The 20,208-nt window shown below is 42.7% G+C and overlaps 1 long non-coding RNA gene across 1 annotated transcript; it reads left to right on the plus strand.

Annotated features, from left to right (window-relative positions):
- The first annotated feature begins 5,600 nt into the window (after positions 1-5,600).
- LOC121143121 lies at positions 5,601-14,110 on the plus strand. The gene is made up of 3 exons (XR_005880232.1): positions 5,601-5,668; positions 9,470-9,629; positions 13,670-14,110. It is a non-coding gene; the product is annotated as an uncharacterized LOC121143121 (long non-coding RNA).
- The last annotated feature ends 6,098 nt before the right edge of the window (positions 14,111-20,208 follow it).

A 20,208-nucleotide genomic window follows, 5' to 3' on the forward strand; every position in this document is an offset into this window, starting at 1 on the left:
ATGGATTTCCAGAGGGCTGGCCATGAGGTTCTTTGTAAGGTCTCCAGGCTTGTGTTGATGTGGCTGGTGCCGGCTCTCAGGCGGAAAAAGGGTTTGCACCCCAAAGAAGGTTTGTGGATTAGAAGTGTTTGTGAAATTATGGTGGGGCACTGGGCTCACTGTTTTATTTCTTTCTTCACCCATGTATGCTGCCTGCATGCATGCATGTGCATGTATGTGTGTCTCTGTATGTGTCCTTGTGCATGCATGTGCATGTGCATGTGTGTGTGTATGTGACTGCAAGGCGAGCTGACCTGCAAACTTCCTGTCCCTGTCTCCTATCATGTCATCGGTGGGATTACAGTATGAACCACTACACCTCACTTTTTATATGGGTTCTAGGGATCTAAGCCCCAATGCCTATGCTTGCCAGCAAGACCTTAACCAACAGGATCCATCTCCTGGTTTCTTTTTGTCCTTCTTAAAATAATAATATTAATAAATAATAATAGTAAATGATTATAATAAAAACAACATATTTCCATGCTTGTGTGTAGCTGTGAACCCTGAATGTACTAGGGATGCTAACAGTGGCATTTGGCTTTTCAAGAATAACTTCTATTCCCTTTCCCCTGGCTTCACAGTGTCTACCACGTCAGTGGGTTTGTACACTGTGTAGGGCTACGGCAAAGAAATAAACTCAGTGCATCAATTTTTATAACTCAATGGGTTCTCAAAACATCAGGAAGAATATTCGCAAAGCCATGGAAGGCAAACTGCCTCCTAATGCATTTTTAATTACTATTCGGCCAGTTAATTTGATCAAGTTGCAAAATATGTGGAAGAAAAGGCCTGTTAAAATGGAATTCATGTTTGGTAGTAAAGCTTCCCCTAACTGTACACATACATTCTAGAGAGTTCCTCAGGCTGGAAAATGTGGAAGGGCAGGTAGAGTCCCCCTGTGGAGACTGTTTTCTGTATTAATTATCTTGCTGTGCCTTAAGTGGCTTTTGTTTGGGTATTAAGGGGCTTATGGAGCCCAGATTATTTAAATGGAAAAAATCGATTTTGTTGAACTTGGGCAGTCTTTTGCAGTCAACTGTGAAAAGCCCAAGATGGGAGGAGAGAGAAGGAACCTGACACATCTTGCTTGTGCTTTTCCAAAATGTGCACACACAGGATTGGATTATTAGAACAAAGCAGGATGAGCTGGGAGGAGAGGCAGCCAGTCTGGAAAGCATTTACCTTTCTTAGCTGAACTGTGAAGGGAGAGGAGCCCTGCTGTGCCACGAGCATGCCCTTACAGCGAACTGCTTCTTGGCTAGGAGATTAATGCGTGTAGCCTGACTGCTCAGGAGAGGAGTGGGATATGTGGAAGAAAGGAAGCTGCCTTTCCCCAGGTCTAATGCACAGCTTAAGCAAAGCGTGGTTTTTATTTTGTAGCTGAGGGAGCCTCTGGACACAGAAGGTGTATGTCTGGCTGGTCCTCACAGAGCTTCCTTTTGGGCAGAGGAGACAACTGATGCCCAGAAGCCATGGTTGAGAGCGTTGATATGTGGGAAGTTCTTAATAAAAGTATGGTAAGTACAGTAGTCTTCTTAGGCAACTATAATAAAACTCTGTTGTCTAAGTGGTTTAAACAACAGAGACTTACCTTTCCAGAGATCCCCTAGAAGTCTCTCTCCAAGGCCTTCAGGGGCCTCAGTGTCTCCCCTTTATCTGTGTTTTGTGCACAGAGCTGCAATTTGGTGTTTTTCCTTGTTTTACCAAGACAGTAGTCCTGTTGGATTAGACCCTACCCTTACAGCCTCACCTCACTTTAATGACCATCTTGAAGGTCCTATTGAAGTTAGGATTTTAACACAGGAATTTTAAGGAAGCATAATTTAGTAGATAGCAATAAAGAATGAATGGATGAGAAGAAAAATTCAAAATAAGTTCATGGTGTTATTAAATAAAAGGAAAGATTAAGGACAATTTTACAGGATTTGTGTTATGGGCTGGAGTTTGAGAATGGTGAAACTGTTATGGGGGAGAGATGGAAACCACATTGTGGAGAGGATAGCATTAAATGAAGTCGGAGGCTCATAGACATGAACATTCTGGGAACGGCTATGGGCACAGGTTTGTGGGCGCAGACTGTGTAGAGGAGCCTACCGAGTCACTCATGGAGGTGTTTTTATTATATTTAATGATGGAGGAGACACTGGCTTTCAAGCAAGGAGGCGGCAATGACCCCAGGAGCTGGGCATCTGGTGGTGAATTATAGTTTATAACACAGTGAGTCACAATTGGATATGGCAGGAAGTAGAGTTCATTTGTCAAAGCAACACTGGAATTTTCCAGCAGGAAGCTTCCCACCTTTATCAGCCACCTGGTGGTCCCCATGCCCGCCCCCATTCTACCCCAGTTTCCACCCGTGGAATTCTGAAACTTGTTCCTGCCCCGTGCTCTGTTTCTCCTTCAAACTCAAGTTCTCTTTATGTGAAATAATGTTGTGAAAATATCATTCAAACCAAGACTCCAGAACTCTGGTTGCCTGGAGAGATATAAATTGGATGTATTTTCACACCCTTGTGAGATACAAATGATCAAAAACGAGCTTAGCGGTTTCCTTCCTTTGTAATGTCAGCAGTGGGGGGGGGGTGGAGACACAGATCCACACTGCCACCCCAGCAGCCTGATGACTTCCCCTGGACTTTGGAGGACCTTCACTCAGGTCAAACAAAGCTTTGTGGATTTATTGCAAATACTTTAACATAAGAGTAAACACAGGGATTAAGAGAAAGAGAGACACTCAGAGGAAAGCTGAGCACACCCACAAGGGTGTACAAGCTTCTCTGGGCAGAAATATCAACCATCTTAGCATTGGTCACATTAACCCTTTCGGTAACTCTCAAGTCACATCTCAAAAGGGTGCTAAGAACCACCCGCTTTGCTTCCTTACTCAGTAAGTGAGATAAGCAAGGCAGCTGTGGAGATGCCTTAGCTGGAATTAGATTCTGATGAGTTAAACCAGGAGGTACCAGGGCACACGATATTTACGGAGCACATTCCCTGTAAATGGGGTCTTTGATGAGAAAAGTCGGAGGATAAGACTGGAAGGGAGAAAGACCTTGAGCAGCTGGTGATTGTACTGGAAATTTTGCTTCTTTGCTAGTGAGAGACTCGCACTGAGTCCAGGATGAATGGCTTCTATCTCTCTCCTCATGTCCCCAAATTTTCCCTGTCTGAATAATTTCACAGGCTGAGACCTGGATGAGAAGATGCAGCCTCCTCTCTCCTGTTCTCCCTTCCATGGCCCTGTTGGTATATCCTTTGTCGTTTGCATTTTTTTAACATCCTGGTTCTTTGTCGGGTTCCCACTGTATGTGATATGATTCCAAGCAACTTTTTAGATAAGCAACTTTAGAAAAACAAAACAAAACAGCAAAAACAAGCAGGGTCTCATGTAGCCCAGGCTATCTCACATCTCCTTATAGAGGTGACCAGGGAGGACACTGGTGATTCTCCCGCCTTCATCTCTCAAGTGTGAGATTACGGGCATGCACCCCACTAACTTGGGTGGTGCTGGGCACTGAACTGGGTTCCATCTATGCCAGTGAGGATTCTCTCAGGTAAGTAGCGCCCAACCCTTCATGGCAAGGATTTATGCCCAGATGTGTTCACTTTGGGTAGCCTAACGTTTCACAGTCATTGGTGTCAAAGTTTCTGAATATGTGGAGAACACACCAAAAGTAGTTAGTGGTAATTTTTTAGACAACTTTAGAAAGTGTCTTGAGTTCTGAGGGGTCTTAAATGTCTCACAGAATATGTCGTGTGGAGACACTCTAAACTGAAATGGCATAGGGAGAATTATTTCCATGGGGCAGTCATCCAGAAGCTTGTTCCCTTTATCATTTTTCTACAAAAACAATATAAAATGGAGCCTCCGAACTCCCCAAACAGCAACAACAAAGACAACTAAACAACTCAGAGAAAGCTCTGGGGTGGGAAATGGCTTAGTTGGTAAAGTACTAGTCTTGTAAGCCTGAGGACCTGAGTTCAAGCCCCAGAACCATGTGAAAAGCCAGACGCTATGGTGCCTTCCTCTAAACACTGCTGGGGAAGCAGAGATGGTTGGCTTCTTAAGCAGTGCTTCTCAGGCCAGTGAGCCCCTGCTCCAAATTACAAGGTGACTGTCATGTAGGGTTGGGCATTGTTTACTTGATAGAATACTCACTGGCATACATGACACTCAGTTCAGTGCCCAGCAACATACCAATTAGGCATGGTGAAGCATGCCTGTAATAATCTCAATGTTTGAGAGATAGAGACAGGAAGATCTTGAAGTGTCAACCTGGACACACACTCAAGTGCATACACAAGACAGCTTTATTATAGAAGCAGAGAGATGGCTCTCCTTGACTTTGGTTTTTCTGTGGCATGAGGTTTGAGGACCCCAGCTAGTGCCTGACCCTAACTGTACCCCCTTTTCTCCCTAGAAGCCTGCTTGATATCAGCTTTTCATGTGGACATACTTGCTGCTGTCCCACCTAGAAACACTCCCAAGAGGGCCACAGACAGCCCTGGATGATTTATTCACCCAGGAGAAAGTTAGAAGATTGGATTCTATGAGGGAGAAACATAAGGAGCACGCATTTACAGGGGAAATTTCTCAGCCAATTTAAAAAAGGCACTATTTGTTGAAACACTAGATGTTTAAGTGGATAGAGACATTTTCTCTTTCCTCTTTCCTACATCATAAACATCAGCCTCCCCCAATGGGCTATTTCCATTAGTATTGTACTTTATGGAGATCACTGGTTCTCACCAGCAGGTTACACTCATTAGTGCTGCAGTTTTAACCATGGTGACCTGTCATTACCCAGGTTCTTGTCCCTCATGGTCACACAAAGTAAGTGACAATAGAGTTCTCTGGCATTTCAGATTTCATTACAGCTCATTTTTTTTGTTCAGTGCCCCTCCCCACTCCTGATGCTCTAATTTCTGTGCATCGTTGAACTGCTTCGTTTCTACAGAAATGAAGTTAGGCCCCAAGGCTGCAGCTATGTGGTTCCGGGATGGTGATTCATTTCGGAGACTGTATGCATTTCTCCCCTCGTGGGAGAAGTACACACAAACACACTCGGAACCCGCTCTTTCCAAGGCTTCGTTCTTATCATCATCTTTCCTACAAGTCACTATGAAAATAATCTTGGCTCTCTTCAACTGTTTTTAATACCATGGGCCATTAAGACGTCATAGAGCAAGTGCATGTGAGTGTGTTTTTTGGGTAGCTATGGTAACCAAATGGCTGGTTATTTTATTGGCACTTTTTCCCTTTCATTTGAGCACATATACATAAAGACACATTCAACTACCCTTCTCTGGCCTGACTTCTCTGTAATAGGTCCTTTAATTGATCAGTGTATGCCTACAGAATGAGGGCCATTTCTTTCCGGGCTTGACTTTCATTGATTTCATAGTAAAAGCTGTCACATTGATTTGGGAGCAGGGCCTAAATGTTAGCTGTGTGTTGATGCTGTATTTGCTTTCTTGCTGGCATGGCAAGGGTCCTGAAGCCTGAGCTCAATATTTGAAACACTGTCAGGTCTATGACATCACAATCTGTTGGTGGGGGACTGTTCATTTCAACAGCTTGGGAATCACAGGGCTTCCCTGCACAGCAAACTGGATCAGGTCACAGGTGAGGATTCTGGCTTCTCATTCTGCCCCTAAGAATTGCTCGACTACAGAAAAGTCACTGGAAAGACCGGAGCTGTGCTGCCCGTGGCTCTCCAGTGGCCCAGACCTTCATCTTCCCATTTGTTGCTGTTGTCTTATACACTGCTGGATTTGATGCCTTTTGCTAGTTTTACCTTCAATTCTGTACAGCTCTTTAGATTTAATTTATTTCTGGTCAGACTTTTATGGTGGACCAGGAGATGGTGAACTAGGCTGGAACTAGGGGCTGAACTTTAACCTGCAATGGCCACGTCTAGTCACCTACTTTTGTCACCCAGATCCCATCTCCTGAAGGTTTCATAGGCTTTTAAGGCAGCAATAACAACAAGAGAAGATGTGCTGTAAATGTAAACCCACAGGGGACATTTAAAAATCAACGTATAACACCACCTAATCCTTTTTATCTTGAACATTTTCAATTCTCAAGCTACTTGGATCTCATACATCTTCAGTTCAAAACAATGTTTGCTATTTTTTAATGAATTCTGCAAAGTGGGAGAACTTGTGATACAGGGGAAATCGGGGCCTCCTCTTGGGGTTCCTAGAATGAACTCAAACAGAAACTCAAAGACTATTGTGTTAAAGGTTAAAAGATAAAAACCCAGAGCAAGCAAGCTGTACATCTCAACAGCTGCCTGGAGAAGGAGAATGGTAGGGAGAGGCAAAAATAGCCAAGTATTGAAGCTGGCACGAAATCAGACACATGGCAGACAAACAGCCATATGGCAGGGCAGGAGGCTTTAGAGAAAAAGGAAGGAAGGCCAAAATGTTGAGGAAGCCCAAAGTGTTAAGGAAAACATGCTTAGAAAAGAAACAGAAGAAAAGAGAAGTTATGCTTTTCTTAGTAATTCAGTAAAGTGGAAGACGTACACAGCTATGCACTGCACTAGGGGTGGGGATTTAGTAAAAAAAGTAGAGTATCTCATTAAAGGACTAATTATTCCAGCTGTCTCTTTAGCATGGCTTCAAGTGAACCTGCCTTCCTGTGGTGGTCCCTTGACCAAGTGATTGGCCGTGCCTAACACAGGCCTGAGATTCTATTCTTGCCGCCAGAAGGAGTGTTTTCTTCTCTAACACTGCATTTTAAAATCCTTAAAGAAGGGAAGGAGTTTAAGTGAACTAGAATGTTAATTGATTTCTGGAAGATACACTGTACAGGGGAAAGACTGTTAAAGAAATGAACACGTGTTGCGGGCAGAATGTCAGCATGGGAGAGTTAATGAAGATAAGACTCACTTTCAAGGGCTGGACCCTCTTCCAGAAATGGGTACAGGAAACCGAACTGTGCAAAGGGACAGAAATCAGGTTGTTTGGATTGAACACTGTCCCCTCATTGACACACAGTGAGTCTTTCCAAGACAGTATTTGTTCCTTGGTTGAAAGCTAGGAATTTCTCTCTAAAGAGGCAGAGCGGCTGAGTGGGAAGTGGGGTGTCTGAGTAGAGGTTTTCTCAGTTGTTCTATTGGGGTGTCTGCAGCCTACCTACCTCTTACACACCTGAGCATCTCAGGAGAAGCCACAGGCGGGCTAGTGCCCGCGAGCCGCTCTTCAGGGGAGGGACAGAGTCTGAGAGATGACAGCGGGAAAACAAGCCGTAAAAAAGCACTTTTGCTTGAAGCACCTTGAAGGTGGTTTGGAAATGTTGCTGGACTGGAGAGACAGAGGTTTAGCTGGTGTGAAAAGACATCGCAGGCTGTGGGAGATCATGAGGGTCACGGCATTCGATGTCGTAGCTCAGAAAAGTTTTGCTTGTTTTGTTTTGTTTTAAGCAATGAACTTAAAATTTCTTGTATTTTTAAGTGGAAATTATGCACACAATATTAAAATGTATCGAGGAGTGAAGATGGTACATTTAAATCCCATAATTTAGGAATCTGATGCAGGATAATAGCAATATTGAGACCTGTATAGACTACATAGTAAAATCTGGGATTTGAAAACAAAGGTTACAGTAAGTAAAATGTAGTACTTACTTTATGCATAAAACATGGGTCAAATGGATACAAATACGTGTTAATGACCTTAGAGGCAGAGGCGGAATCCCTTCCTACCTCTCTATTACCGGAAATAGATTCCAAAGACCTTCCCTAAAATAGGTGGATTTAAATGTCAACTTAAAGTCTACTAAGCTGGACAGCAAAGGTGGGTGAGGAACAATGGAAAGATGTTAGAAAGGCAACCCAGTTTGTCTGTTCTGAAGGGCTTGAATGCTATTGGAAGGATTTGCATTTCATTTTCAGACACTGGGAGAATATTGGTTATTTAAAATCTGAGTATTTTAAGATAAGTGCTTGATACGTGTATGTATACATACATATATATTTATACCTCATTATACATATAATACCATATATAAAAATTAATAAGGTATGTAGATATAAATCTATGATAAATAAGTGTGTGTGTGTGTGTATGTGTGTGTGTGCAGCAGGAGAAGCAGGAGTGTTACACGCAGTGGTCTATGGGAAGCAGAACTGATCAGACTCTGACAGAGCATGATAAGTGGAAGGGAGAGCAGGAATGAAATGAAGACATCTTCAAGGGTCAGTCTGGATCAGCCACTAGGGAAGTCAGTCCTGCTATTAGCAGAGATAGAGAAGGCTACTCCAAAGGATAAGGGCTGGGGTTGAGGAAAAGTTTTTTTGCTAAGGGTATTAAGGGTGCTAGTTTCAGAGTCCCAGTCAGTTAAGGACCAGAAAGAAGGTCACACAGACTTCATGCACTAGGAAATAGGATTTGAAAAGGATGGGGCAGTGCTAGAAATGCATATTTACTTGACTACAGAGAATAGCATTTGTTTCAGTAAGAAGACCTAGTGACAAAGAGCTCCTCTGCCAATTTCTTCACAGGCCCAATGTCAACCTTCATGGTTCCCTGTTCTATAGGAACTGTGCCCATGTGATGTTCAGGTGCTCCATTAAAGTGTCTCTTGAGAACCATGGCCTGCTTGTGTGTGTTAAGGGCACTGTGCCCTACAAATGGTTTTGGGGGAAGGAGATGTCAAATGGAGTCCCAGGAGCTGTAGTCTGTAACCAACCATGGCTACTAGTTTCCTAATACCCCATGAACCCTACCTCTCAGAAATGACCAATTAAATTGTAAGGCCTGACAACTTTCTGAACACTGTCTTAAACACCTTTAATGCACAAACCACATCCTTGTTCCTACATCAAGCGATCATCATTAGCCAAGCTATTCAGAAGAAACCAAAACGCCTCTGTTGTCTGCAGGTGCCTTGGCTGGATGCCTGTCCATCTGGTGGCCCCTTGTCCTCACCTGCCTGTCCCACAGAAGGGGGCTCCAGATTGGAGCAGGGGCAGGTGCCCTCACCACTCTGCCACGTTATCATCCACTGCCAAGGACCCTGAGGAGGCTGGTTTTTGTGGAACTCCTGAAGACACAAGCTCCTCAGTCTTGCTCCATAACAGAGGGGTAGGATGGGCAAGCACACCTGGACTTCTGTGTTTTCTCTCTTCTGTTGAATGGCATCACAGGGCTGCATCTTTTTTGCTTCATTTGCAAAGGTCTAAGGAACCTATATAAATGGAAATTATCTTATCATCGAAAGGAGAGCTATGAATATGCATGAGGGATTGGGGACTACTTCATCACAGCTTCCAGGGGTATTTTACGTCCCTTAATTCCCTGGTACTGGTAAAGGACAGACACTGGTAGAATGAGAAGATTGCCTTTCCTGGCCCCACTCTGCACTTGGCCCACGTCATTCTGGAATTATCTCTATGTTTCCCCTGACTCTCTCCAGGGTCATCCTCTTCAAGATACACTGCAGAGGGCTCCCATCGACTACGATTAAAGGGAAAATACAGTACGGAAGTTGGCAAGGATGTGGGACACTCAGAACACCATAGACTGCTGATGATGAACTGTGCATTGTAGGAAAATGCAAAACTGTTCAGACAGAGGTAGGAAATCAATACATATTTAATATAAATCATCTTTTGAATTTTGATCTTTTCTGGACTCACAAAAGATTGTCTTTCCTGCTGGGAAGTTGGCCATGAGAAGATAAACCAACACTCTCTCCACTGTAGTGTCTGGTAGCATTCAGGGTCTTCAGCTTCAGCTACTAAGAACATTCTCTGTGCTCATGCTCTTGTCAGTAGTCAGGCATCTTCACTGGCCAGGGCTAAGGATCCTGACAGAATACATGATCCAGTGGCAGCTACTGCAACAGAGTTCTCCCTGTGCGCATGTGCTATACCCCCTTATCAAAAGCAGGCCCCTCCCATCTCTCTCTCCCTCACCCTCTTCCCTCTCTCTCTCACATCCCTCTTCTCTTTCTTCTCCCCTCTCCCCACTCACACTTCCCCTCTCCCCTCCTCTCTCTGTGTCTCTGTCTCTTTCTCTCCCTGTTTTCCTCTTTCCCTTTCTCTCTCTCTCTCCCTCCGCTCCCAACTCTAGAGGCTGGGTCTCTGTGTCCCTTCTCCCTGCTGCTCTGCTGGGAAACAACGGCCTGTAGTGCACAGTGCTACTCAGTTGTGATACTTAGCAGATGAGGTTTAGGAACGTCACTTTTAACCTCTGATGTTTCCAACTTCTCACGAGTTTATGGGAGGTAATCCTTTCATGAGTGAAGAAGCATCTGTGTGCTAACACTGAACACCATGTACTCAGCATATGCATGTCTCGTCAACAGAGACAAACTAGTTCGTATGTCAGCAAGATGTGTGCATGTAATGGCTGCAGAATTATTTGCTCATAGCTCAGATCCAACACTGCACACCTGATTATCTTTTCTCATCCAGTTTTCTTAACAAAACACTTCAGGTTGGGTAGCTTCTCAAACAGATGGTTTGTTTAGTTCACTGTTCTCAAGAGTGGAGTGTGTGCATTGGTTGTTGACTCACATGAGGGGCTCAACACAGAAAGTATCAAAGTGTCAGGAGGGAAATAGAGACAGAGACCTGGGGAAGGGGAAGAATGAGAGGGACAGAGAGATCAGATCACCAGATTGGAGTCCAGGGTGTGACACACAAGCAAAAACATGGCAAGCATAGTCCCATGATTCGCGAGTCTCTGTGACTAGCTCAAATTCAGAAATAGTTCCCTTGCCCATCTCAAGCTGAAACGGATGAAGTATGCACAGCTTACAGTAGGGCAGTAAACAACTCCACAACGGGAATGAATACACTCAGCTCTCTGCTGCAATGTGGATGAAACCCTCAACCATAGTATTGAAAAGCCGAGGAAGAGCAGACATGTCATGTCATATCACTCCATTCCTCTGACTCGAAACTGGACAAAAGAAACCATCAGTGTTGAGAACAGGAGGTGGGAACTGGTCTGTTGGCTCTGGGGCAGGGACCCTCAAAGGAACAGTTCTGGAAATGCCCTTGGTCCCACTGGCAGTTCTGTCACAGCCTCACACGTAGCTTCCAGATAAGGATAAGAGAACAGAAACTGAAAGAAGGCTCATGGGCAGCTTGATGATGATCCATCTGGCCTTACTGCTTCCTGGCTACCCCAGTTTCTCCTATTAGCCCCAGTATCAGCAGCTTGATGGTACCTATTTCCAGGGACTGGCTCCCGTTGTAAAAAGGTTCTGCCTTTTTATCTTGAACTCTTTATAATACAATTTCTACACCTTACTGTTCTGTGGCTTATGAATTTCATCCTTAAAATTTTCCAGACAAGAGCCTGCAGCCACCGACTCAAAAGTTTTGTGAGATCATGAGCTTCTAGCCTACTAACTCCTGAGGTAAAGGTCACTTGGAGAGTCTCAGTTGCTCTCAAGACCTCTGCTTCCACTCACCCCACATAGTGCCGGCAGTCAATAGGTGTGGCGTGGTGTCGGTGTGGGTGTGGATGGCAGGAAAGGGACGTGGGCAGTCCTTGCAGAGCCACCTGAGACTATTGCGTGTCCTGATCTGTAGCAGTGCATCCTATCAGTGAAACTTCAAGACACACATCCCTTCTGGATTTGTATAATACTCCAACAAAATATATGAAATGAAACGAGACCACACCCTTCTGGTGATGCGACTGCAGCTCTCAAATTAGACTTAAAACTCTCACTTCAGATGCTCACTTTTCACATCGACTTCTCCAGCCTGACTTTCTACTCATCCTGACTGTTGCCTTGTGTTCCAACTTCCCAGCTTTGCTGTTTTTTTTCAAAGCATCACTCCGGTTTTCGGTGCACTCAAACATCTGTGCAATTAAACTTACATCAATCCTTCTTCATGGGTTCGACTCTCATGTCTGTTAACTTGATGACCCAGCTCAGACAAAACATCAGGTTCTCCACAAGACCCTCCCCCCTCTCACCTTGCCAGGTGCATCCGTTCATTCTCTCTGCTCATTGCTGTTAAACACCTTTTGCCTTGATCAGGGTGAGCCTTCCTATGTACTTGTTAATTTAATCAGTTTCTTGCTGGGGGACCTGCATTACTAGGGACATTTCAAAGATCCCCCAGGCAGGGTAGATGCAGAGACAGACTTCAGGAACTATGGGACTGAATTCGGCTGTTCCATTTACTTAGAACCCTGGCCCAGTCTGGTCAAGGAAGAGTATTCTGTGGGCTTCAAGGCTTTCTCTGTGGCCACCTTTCTTGTGCATACTGCCTTTGATGGGTTTGGAAGCAACTGCAAAAGGAAGGTAATAAGAAAGATGGTGTACCCGTTTATTTCAAGTTAAAATAATTTTTTAATCTACAAGGCACAAATGAAAATAAAATAGAGTCAAATTCCCCACCTTCCTAAGATTCTTAATGCTTTCTTGGGCTGTGTTTCATCTTCCAGTTACAGGACAAAGTAAGTTTGTAGATATCATGTTTACATCTCTTAAGGATTTAAGTCTTTGTATATTAAATTGATCATCATGTATGATTCGGGAATAATCTTCCAAAGTTCTAATCAGTTATTGGATAAAGAATAAAAGTGACTATTAAGTTTATATGTTATTGCCTGTTAGAATTTACTTCTATGAAAACATATTAATCCTAGAATGGAGAGTAAAGGAAGAGAAAATTTAGAGTAAAGGAAGAGAAAATTTAGATTGTATAAAAATGTATTAGGCACCTTCAGAGTTGTAGCAGAAAACCAGAAACAGGTGAATAAAAATTTTCACTAACACTAGACATATCAACTACACGTATTTTGGACACACCCCCACATGCTTCTCATTTTATGTACACCAATTCAAAGTTCTGTGCTTCCTCCAACCTCTGAAATTACAGCCAACTTATTCTACATCTACCCTGGAGATAGAAATGAGCTAAAAAAAAAAGAGGCTTCTAATCAACTAGTATAATTATGCAGTTGGATGGAAAATACTGATAAGTAAGTCTTATTCTTAGTTTTCAGTGTTGCATATTTTGAGGAAGATGAACTGCAGCATGACCTCCCTGAGTGGGCTTGGCCTTCACAAGCTGCTTAAAACATGTGTTAGGGTTCATGTCATAGTCTTTGCATTATTCATAGCTATTTTAAGATACCTTGAATTCTTTCTCATGGGGTGAAGACCTCTGGGTAACGCAAGGCAGAGTGCAGTGAAGCTGCTTCCCTAACAAGTAATAGAGGAAGGAGCCAGCACACAGCTGGTTCACTCCAGAGAGATGCCCTGACTCGCACCACAGTTGCTGGCTTCCAAGCAGATGTCACGACTCACACCCCAGTCACAGGCAGGTGGCTTGGCTGCTCCCACTGATGTCTTAAGAAATTCAAAGGTGTTGAATAGAACTAGCTCTCTGAATTTCGAGTACCAGAAGATGCTGGAAGCCTCATTCTCGCATGAGCCAGTGTAAAATAAACACCGTCCAATCTCTTGCAATAGCACCTCAGAAACTGCTACTCCTTCCCCAGAGTGACTCCCAGGCCCATGCGCATAATACCTGGGGACCGCCAGAATTAACTACACTAATTGTTACAAACAAGCAATGTCTGACTCATCTGACCTCAGAAGTCCTCCTGTATTAGCTATGTGTTGCTCATGTATTTTCAGGTGACAAAATGAAGACAGCCTGGACTTTGGACTCTGCTCCCTGGATTCCAGTCTGCTTCCTGGCATGTGTGATAACTTGTTTCTCTGGATCTCTGACATCCTTTGAGCCATACACCCTCTTAGACTACATGGGGATTTAGTAACAGCTTATACAGTTGTTTGGTCTACAGTAAAAGTCAAAACTAGTTGCACTGAACAGTGCAACAGAATTTTAAGAATGCAAAATTCCATGTATTTAAAGGTCTTCTCAGTGCGTTGCAGCAGTTAAACCACCCTTGGCCATCACCCTTTAACACTACAAAGCCTTGAGCTTCTAAGTGATATTTTATCATGTCTAGTTACACATCAGACCTTTCTGTATAAACACATACATGCTTTTATTGATTCACTTTCCATCTGTGACAATGGCCATTCGATACAATAAATGCATTGATTAGGTTGTAAGGGAGGAGAGTGGAATCTGAGTTCCTTTCTGATCTCTAACACGTGAAAGAAACAGTGAGTGTTTGAGTTAGGTGGTGCTGGCAGTTCTATCCAGCTTTACCTTCTGAAGAAGAGGCATTCAGCAAGTATCATATCATATTTACCCTCAGCCACTCAGGACGGTCAAAGTTTTGAGTTCACATTTTGGGTCTGCTACTGTCGCTCTGTTGTTCTAGATGATTCAGTTGAACTCTGTAGTTAGAAGCAGTGGTTGATTTTCGTCATGGGGCATCGGCTAATGAATTAGCATAACATACTATTTCATGGAAGCAAGGGGGTAATGAGTGTGATAATTAGAAAATGAGTTCATATTTCAAAAGTGAATGCAAGATTGCCGCATCTATTTTAGATCTTGGACCTTCAGGAAAAGAGGCATGTGATGACAAATGGCTTCCCATTTCAGGGAAGGAGCAGGTGGCCTCCAGAAGATTGTATTGACTAATCTATGAATCGATGTTGAATCTTATTAAGAACAATAGGAAAACATGGGACTCCAGGTGTCCCTTGGATGCCATAGCTCTTGTTCTCACTATTGCTCTCTCTCTCTCTCTCTCTCTCTCTCTCTCTCTCTCTCTCTCTCTCTCTCTCTCTCTCTCTCTCTCTCTATCTATCTCACACACACACACACACATACAGCCTTTTATTCTTTAACATTTGTTTTCCAGAGTATTATGGTGTACTTCCTTAAAACTGGGTCTCTTGAAGCAGAGGAGAGAGTAGGTAGGTTGATAACTTGGAAGTAAGACGGTTCCACATTACAGTTTCACCAATGGAATCTTCTAGGAACAACCCCTGGAACTTCCCTGCCATTGGTTTGCCTGAGCTGCTAGTAAAGCACTGGAGTAAACATTCTCCACATTCTCCAATCTCAGTTCAGACCTAGAATATTATGTAAGAGAAAGTTATTTGCTTGAAGGCGGTTGTCCTGATGTTACCCTACTCTTTAGATGGTCTTATTCCAGCAGTACAGGACCATGTGTGAGCTTTTATACCCTCCATAGTCACCCTCATTTCTCTAGACGTATTTTTCTAGTTTGTCTACAACCATCAGCATTGGTTTTTCCTTGGTGGCATTTCTCATGTGGTGATGGCCTTGTTGTCTCCATGTCTTGATATCCTTTCTATCCAACTGCTCCAGTTCCAGTGATCCCTGGGGACTCACCTTTCAGGTCCTGGGGTGACTTTTCACAGAAGAATCTTCTGAGCTCTGATTTGGAATCCCTTGGGATCTATGATCAAGCTATCCTACCTGGTCCCTCTAATCTGGGCTCTTATGATTTAATCAGATGATTCCATCAAAGTTCATTTACTATTTGTCCATCTATTCTCCATAATGTATCTGCTTTAAAACCTGTAATGGTAGAGTGTGGTTATTTAAGCATGGATCTCTCTTTGAGGAGTTTCTAGGATGAGTGGAGAGATGTGTCTGTATTTACTATGCATAAGGACAGGGCTTGGAACACTGTCTTTAGAGCAAGAGCACCATGACAGCCGACATAGAACTTCATCTGTATCCCTCAGGTCTTGTGCTGTTTCCCTGGACCAGGTTCTTTTCATCCCACACCTATGCTGTTTGTGATAGGTTCCTTGGCACCGACTGCTGAATGGGTCTCCATCTACCAGCTGCACTGATGAATCAATCAGGTGCATCCATAGACTTCCTCATGCTGCCTTCTCTGGTCACATGCTGAGGGCCAGTCGAGTGCTTTGATTTTTCATCCCAGCCCTTATGCAGAGGCAGTGCTACAGCCAGCACAGGATCTTAGAGCCACACAAAGATCAAGCAAAAGTATGTTACTTAGTAGCTGGATTAACTACCAAACATGTAAAAATAAATCAGCTTATTTGTAGAATTATCTGCTGTTAAGTATAAATAACTAAACTTCCAGAATTATGAGACTAGTAGGTATAGTGATATCTTTTTTATACTCTAACAAATAAAGCTGCACCTGAAGATCAGAGGACAGACCTAGCAACTACTTAACCATAGAGGTCTGGAGGTCTGTAGAGACAGACAGGAAGTGATATGGCTGGACAGAGAGAGGAAGTGATAAGACAGGAAGAAACAGGAGCTCAGTCTCCTTTCAGTTGAGAAGCTCAGTAGGTAAGGTGGCTGCAATTTTGCTCATTTGTCTCTCTGATCTCTCAGTGTTTTCCCCTGTACCTGACTCCAGCCTTCTACTATTAAGACCTCAAGATGAACTCATGTTGCAAGTAGGAGTTGACATGGATGAACCTCTGACAGATCTTAAAGGAATGTTGGGCCCTTCAGTCTGCTGAACATCAATGCCCCCTATCATCTCCAAATGAATATACACATTCACTCACATAAGCACACACCCTGATACACATATGTGTAAACACTCATACATATACACATATCCATACAAACACTGTTTACCTTCTTTTTTATTGCTGTAATAAAGCACTAGGACCAAAGCAACTTCAAAAAGAAAGAGTTTAATTGGGCTGATATATCCAGGGGGATAGAGTCTAAGCTGATGGAGTGAAGGACGTGATGGGTGGATGCAACAGCATCAGAGAGCTCACATTTTGATTCACAAGTAGGAGGCAAAGAGCACACTGGGAATGGCACAAATCTTTTGAAATCTCAAAGCCTGCCCCTAGTGACACACCTTCTCCAACAAAGTCACACCTCCTAATCCTTCCCAAGCAGTCTCATCAACTGGGGACCAAGTGTTCAAATGTATGAGTCTATGGGACCATTCTCATTCAAACACCACACACACACACACACACACACACACACGTTCATACACATACACATATAAACACAGACATACACATACATGCACACATACACATATAAACCTACATGCACATATACACACACATATATGCATGTACTCATATAGATACTCATCTATAGCTTCCATCAGTGATTGTTTCCTTGACCTTCAACTCAGAAACAACAGCCCATTTTTATGGTAGTTATGACTTCATCCAGACACTAAAGTAAGAAAGCCTTGGAAAGATGTTGCTTACACTGTCTTCAAATATCACTGAAATACATTTGCCGTTGACTTGGGACAGGCTGTGGAATAAGGATGCACATTTGCTTTGCCACTCTTCAATTCATGATGTGTTTTCACTGACTCCAATGGAGATTGACAGCCTGTATCAGAGTAACTGCATCTGATTAGAACCCACAGTTGTGGAAACACCTTGGGTCCGACTACCAGATCCACCTCTGTCTGATGTATGATATGAGACCCTGGTTCTTTTATTAGTGAATCATTTTCAAGTCCTTTTCACACTACCACTAGTTTAGGTAATGCTCTTGTCACACCACCACTAGTTAGGTGATACTCTGAGGACTGCTCCCCATAGAGTAGAGAGTGACACTGTGGTTCCAGCAAGCACTGAATCTGTGCTACCTGGGATCTGTCTACACTCATCAGCAGCATCATTTAGGAGAAGCACTTCCTAGTGTGTAAAAGTACACAGATGTCATTTGTATTCTTCATTGATTAATTTGCTACTTATGTTCTTTCTTAAAATTTGGATTCATATTCCCTAATCATTTTAATTTTCTTCTATTAGTAATTAAAAAACTTTAAACAATTTTAAGATGTGTATCTAAAATGAATAAAATAATGCTTATTATTTTTTTACCTTCTATCATGGTTGTTTGATGTATGAACATATATGTGAGATATACTAAATTATGATTATGTATAAATTCTACATTATACACTGAAATATACATTATGTATGGATGTTCAAGCATATTGAAATGTATTATACATATATATATTGTCACATAGATATGATATCCCATCTAATTTATACCATATACAAAATTGGACAGCAATAGGGTTTAATGTTTTTACAATTTTTAAGTAAAGATACTAACTTTATTAAAATAAAGAAATTTATCCCCAAAGTCTGTCATATCATCCAGGAAAGAGTCTAGGCCCTCCTCCATGTATCGAGGCTGAGAGAATATCTCTCCATGTGGAATGGGATCCCCAAGTCCATTTATACGCCAGGGATAAATATTGACCTACTACCAGAGGCCCCATAGATTTCCAAGGCCTCCTCACTGACACCCACATTCAGGGTCTAGATCAGTCCCATGTTGGCTTCTCAGCCATCAGTTTGGGGTCCATGAGCTCCCCCTTGTTCAGGTCAGCTGTCTTTGTGGGTTTCACCAGCCTGGTCTTGACCCCTTGGCTCATCACTCCTACCTCTCTGAAGCTAGGTTCCAGGAGTTCAGATCAGTGTTTAGCTGTAGGTGTCTGCCTCTGCTTCCATCAGCCACTGAATGAAGGCTCTAGGATGACATACAAGGTAGTCATCAATCTCATTATTGGGGAAGGGCACTTAAGTTAGCTTCTCCACTATTGCCTAGATTGCCAGTTGGTGTCATCCTTGTGGATCTCTGAAAATCTCACTGGTGCCAGATCTCTCCTCCATGGGGAGGGGAGGGAGGATGGAGTGGGAGGATGCAGGGTTTGCTGGGGGACAGGGGAGGAGGGGAGTTAGAGGGAGCTGGAATTGACATGTGAAGCAAGCTTGTTTCTAATTTAAATAAAAAAATTTATCCCACCATCAACTTGGGTATCTTATTTTTCTCAAACATGTATACTTTAGATCCAGATAGAACTTGCTTCAAAACACTAATGAAGAGGAAGTTTACTTCAACTGCCCTAAAGGAAATGTTTCACGTTAGATACTCAATGCTTTTCAAGCATTTCTCCTATGTTGGATAATATTTAGATAACACCAGGAACTGATGCAATTGCTTGCAACTGTTTAAATTGCAGCTGGTGCCTTAGTCTTACAATCAATATCTAATTATGTATTTTATTGGGGAAATAATTCTAGGCCCCATTGCTATCTGTAACCAATATGACTTCTGTGCCAATCTCACTTTTTCTCTAATAGTCTTCTTAGTCCTGTGTTAGTGGGCCCGGTGCCGCACTGAGGCTCCCTGTCAAGAGGATTTGCAGGGCCATGGAATGAGTAACCAATACGCACATTCTGTCTCTCCTATGAGATTTTATTTGTATAGAAAAAATTTTTCTTACAGTATAGTCGATACTTTCAGTTATGTGATCCTACAAAGGTTCTTCTACAAAACTTTCCTTAGCAGAATGACCATTTACTACATTAGAAGACTGGGTATAATGATAAAGACAGAATTGCCGACTTCACTGAGTACCTGAAATAGTAATAATAATAATAATAATAGTTAATACTATTATTATTATTATTTGGCTTTTTGAGGCAGGGTTTCCTCTGTGTAGTTTTGGAGCCTATATACTAACACTCACTCTGTAGACCAGATTGACCTCGAACTCACAGAGATCTGCCTGCCTCTGCCTCCTGAGTGCTGTGATTAAAGGCGTGTGCCACCAATGCTGGGTCCTGAAATTATTTTTTCATGTTTATTTTATGCTTATTCATGCGTATGTATGTGCCTATGTGTGTCTACTTGTGTGCATGTACCTGTAGGGCCAGGAGAGGGCATCAGATTCCCAGGAGCTAGAGTTACAATCAGTTACAAACCTGCCATATTGATATGGGTACTGAAAGCTTAACTGTGTCCCCCCAAAGAGTAGCAAGTGTCAAGTCACCTCTCCAGCCCGCTGAAATGGTTTAAAACATGTTAGACAAGTTAGTTTTCATAAATGAAAATGCAGTTGGTAGCTGATATCAAATATTCCTCAGATGGCAACTGAGGCAAAGCAAGGCTGGATAATTCACCCAGGGACGTTCATTTATAACAGTAGAATGGGAAATGAACTTGAAAAGATGTTTTCGGCCATTAATTGGCAAACTTTCCTTATCTGCATAGTCATAAATATTATTAAGTATGAGGCATTTTAGTAGTAAAGTGGTTAAACTGATGACTTAAAAATCTAATTTTTAAAAAGAATGTAGACAAGAAGCATTTGGTAGTGCCACTTCTAAATAATCCTGATTTTAGTTGGCTTGCAAATTGTAGCTACGCCAGGCATTAAAAGATTTCAGATAAAAAGATGGGAGAGGGGCACTGCAGCCCAGGGGTGTAGTAGTTAGTTGCCCAG

This window comes from Mesocricetus auratus, unplaced genomic scaffold (assembly GCF_017639785.1).
Source record: "Mesocricetus auratus isolate SY011 unplaced genomic scaffold, BCM_Maur_2.0 Super-Scaffold_100011, whole genome shotgun sequence".
Taxonomy (NCBI): Eukaryota; Metazoa; Chordata; class Mammalia; order Rodentia; family Cricetidae; genus Mesocricetus; species Mesocricetus auratus.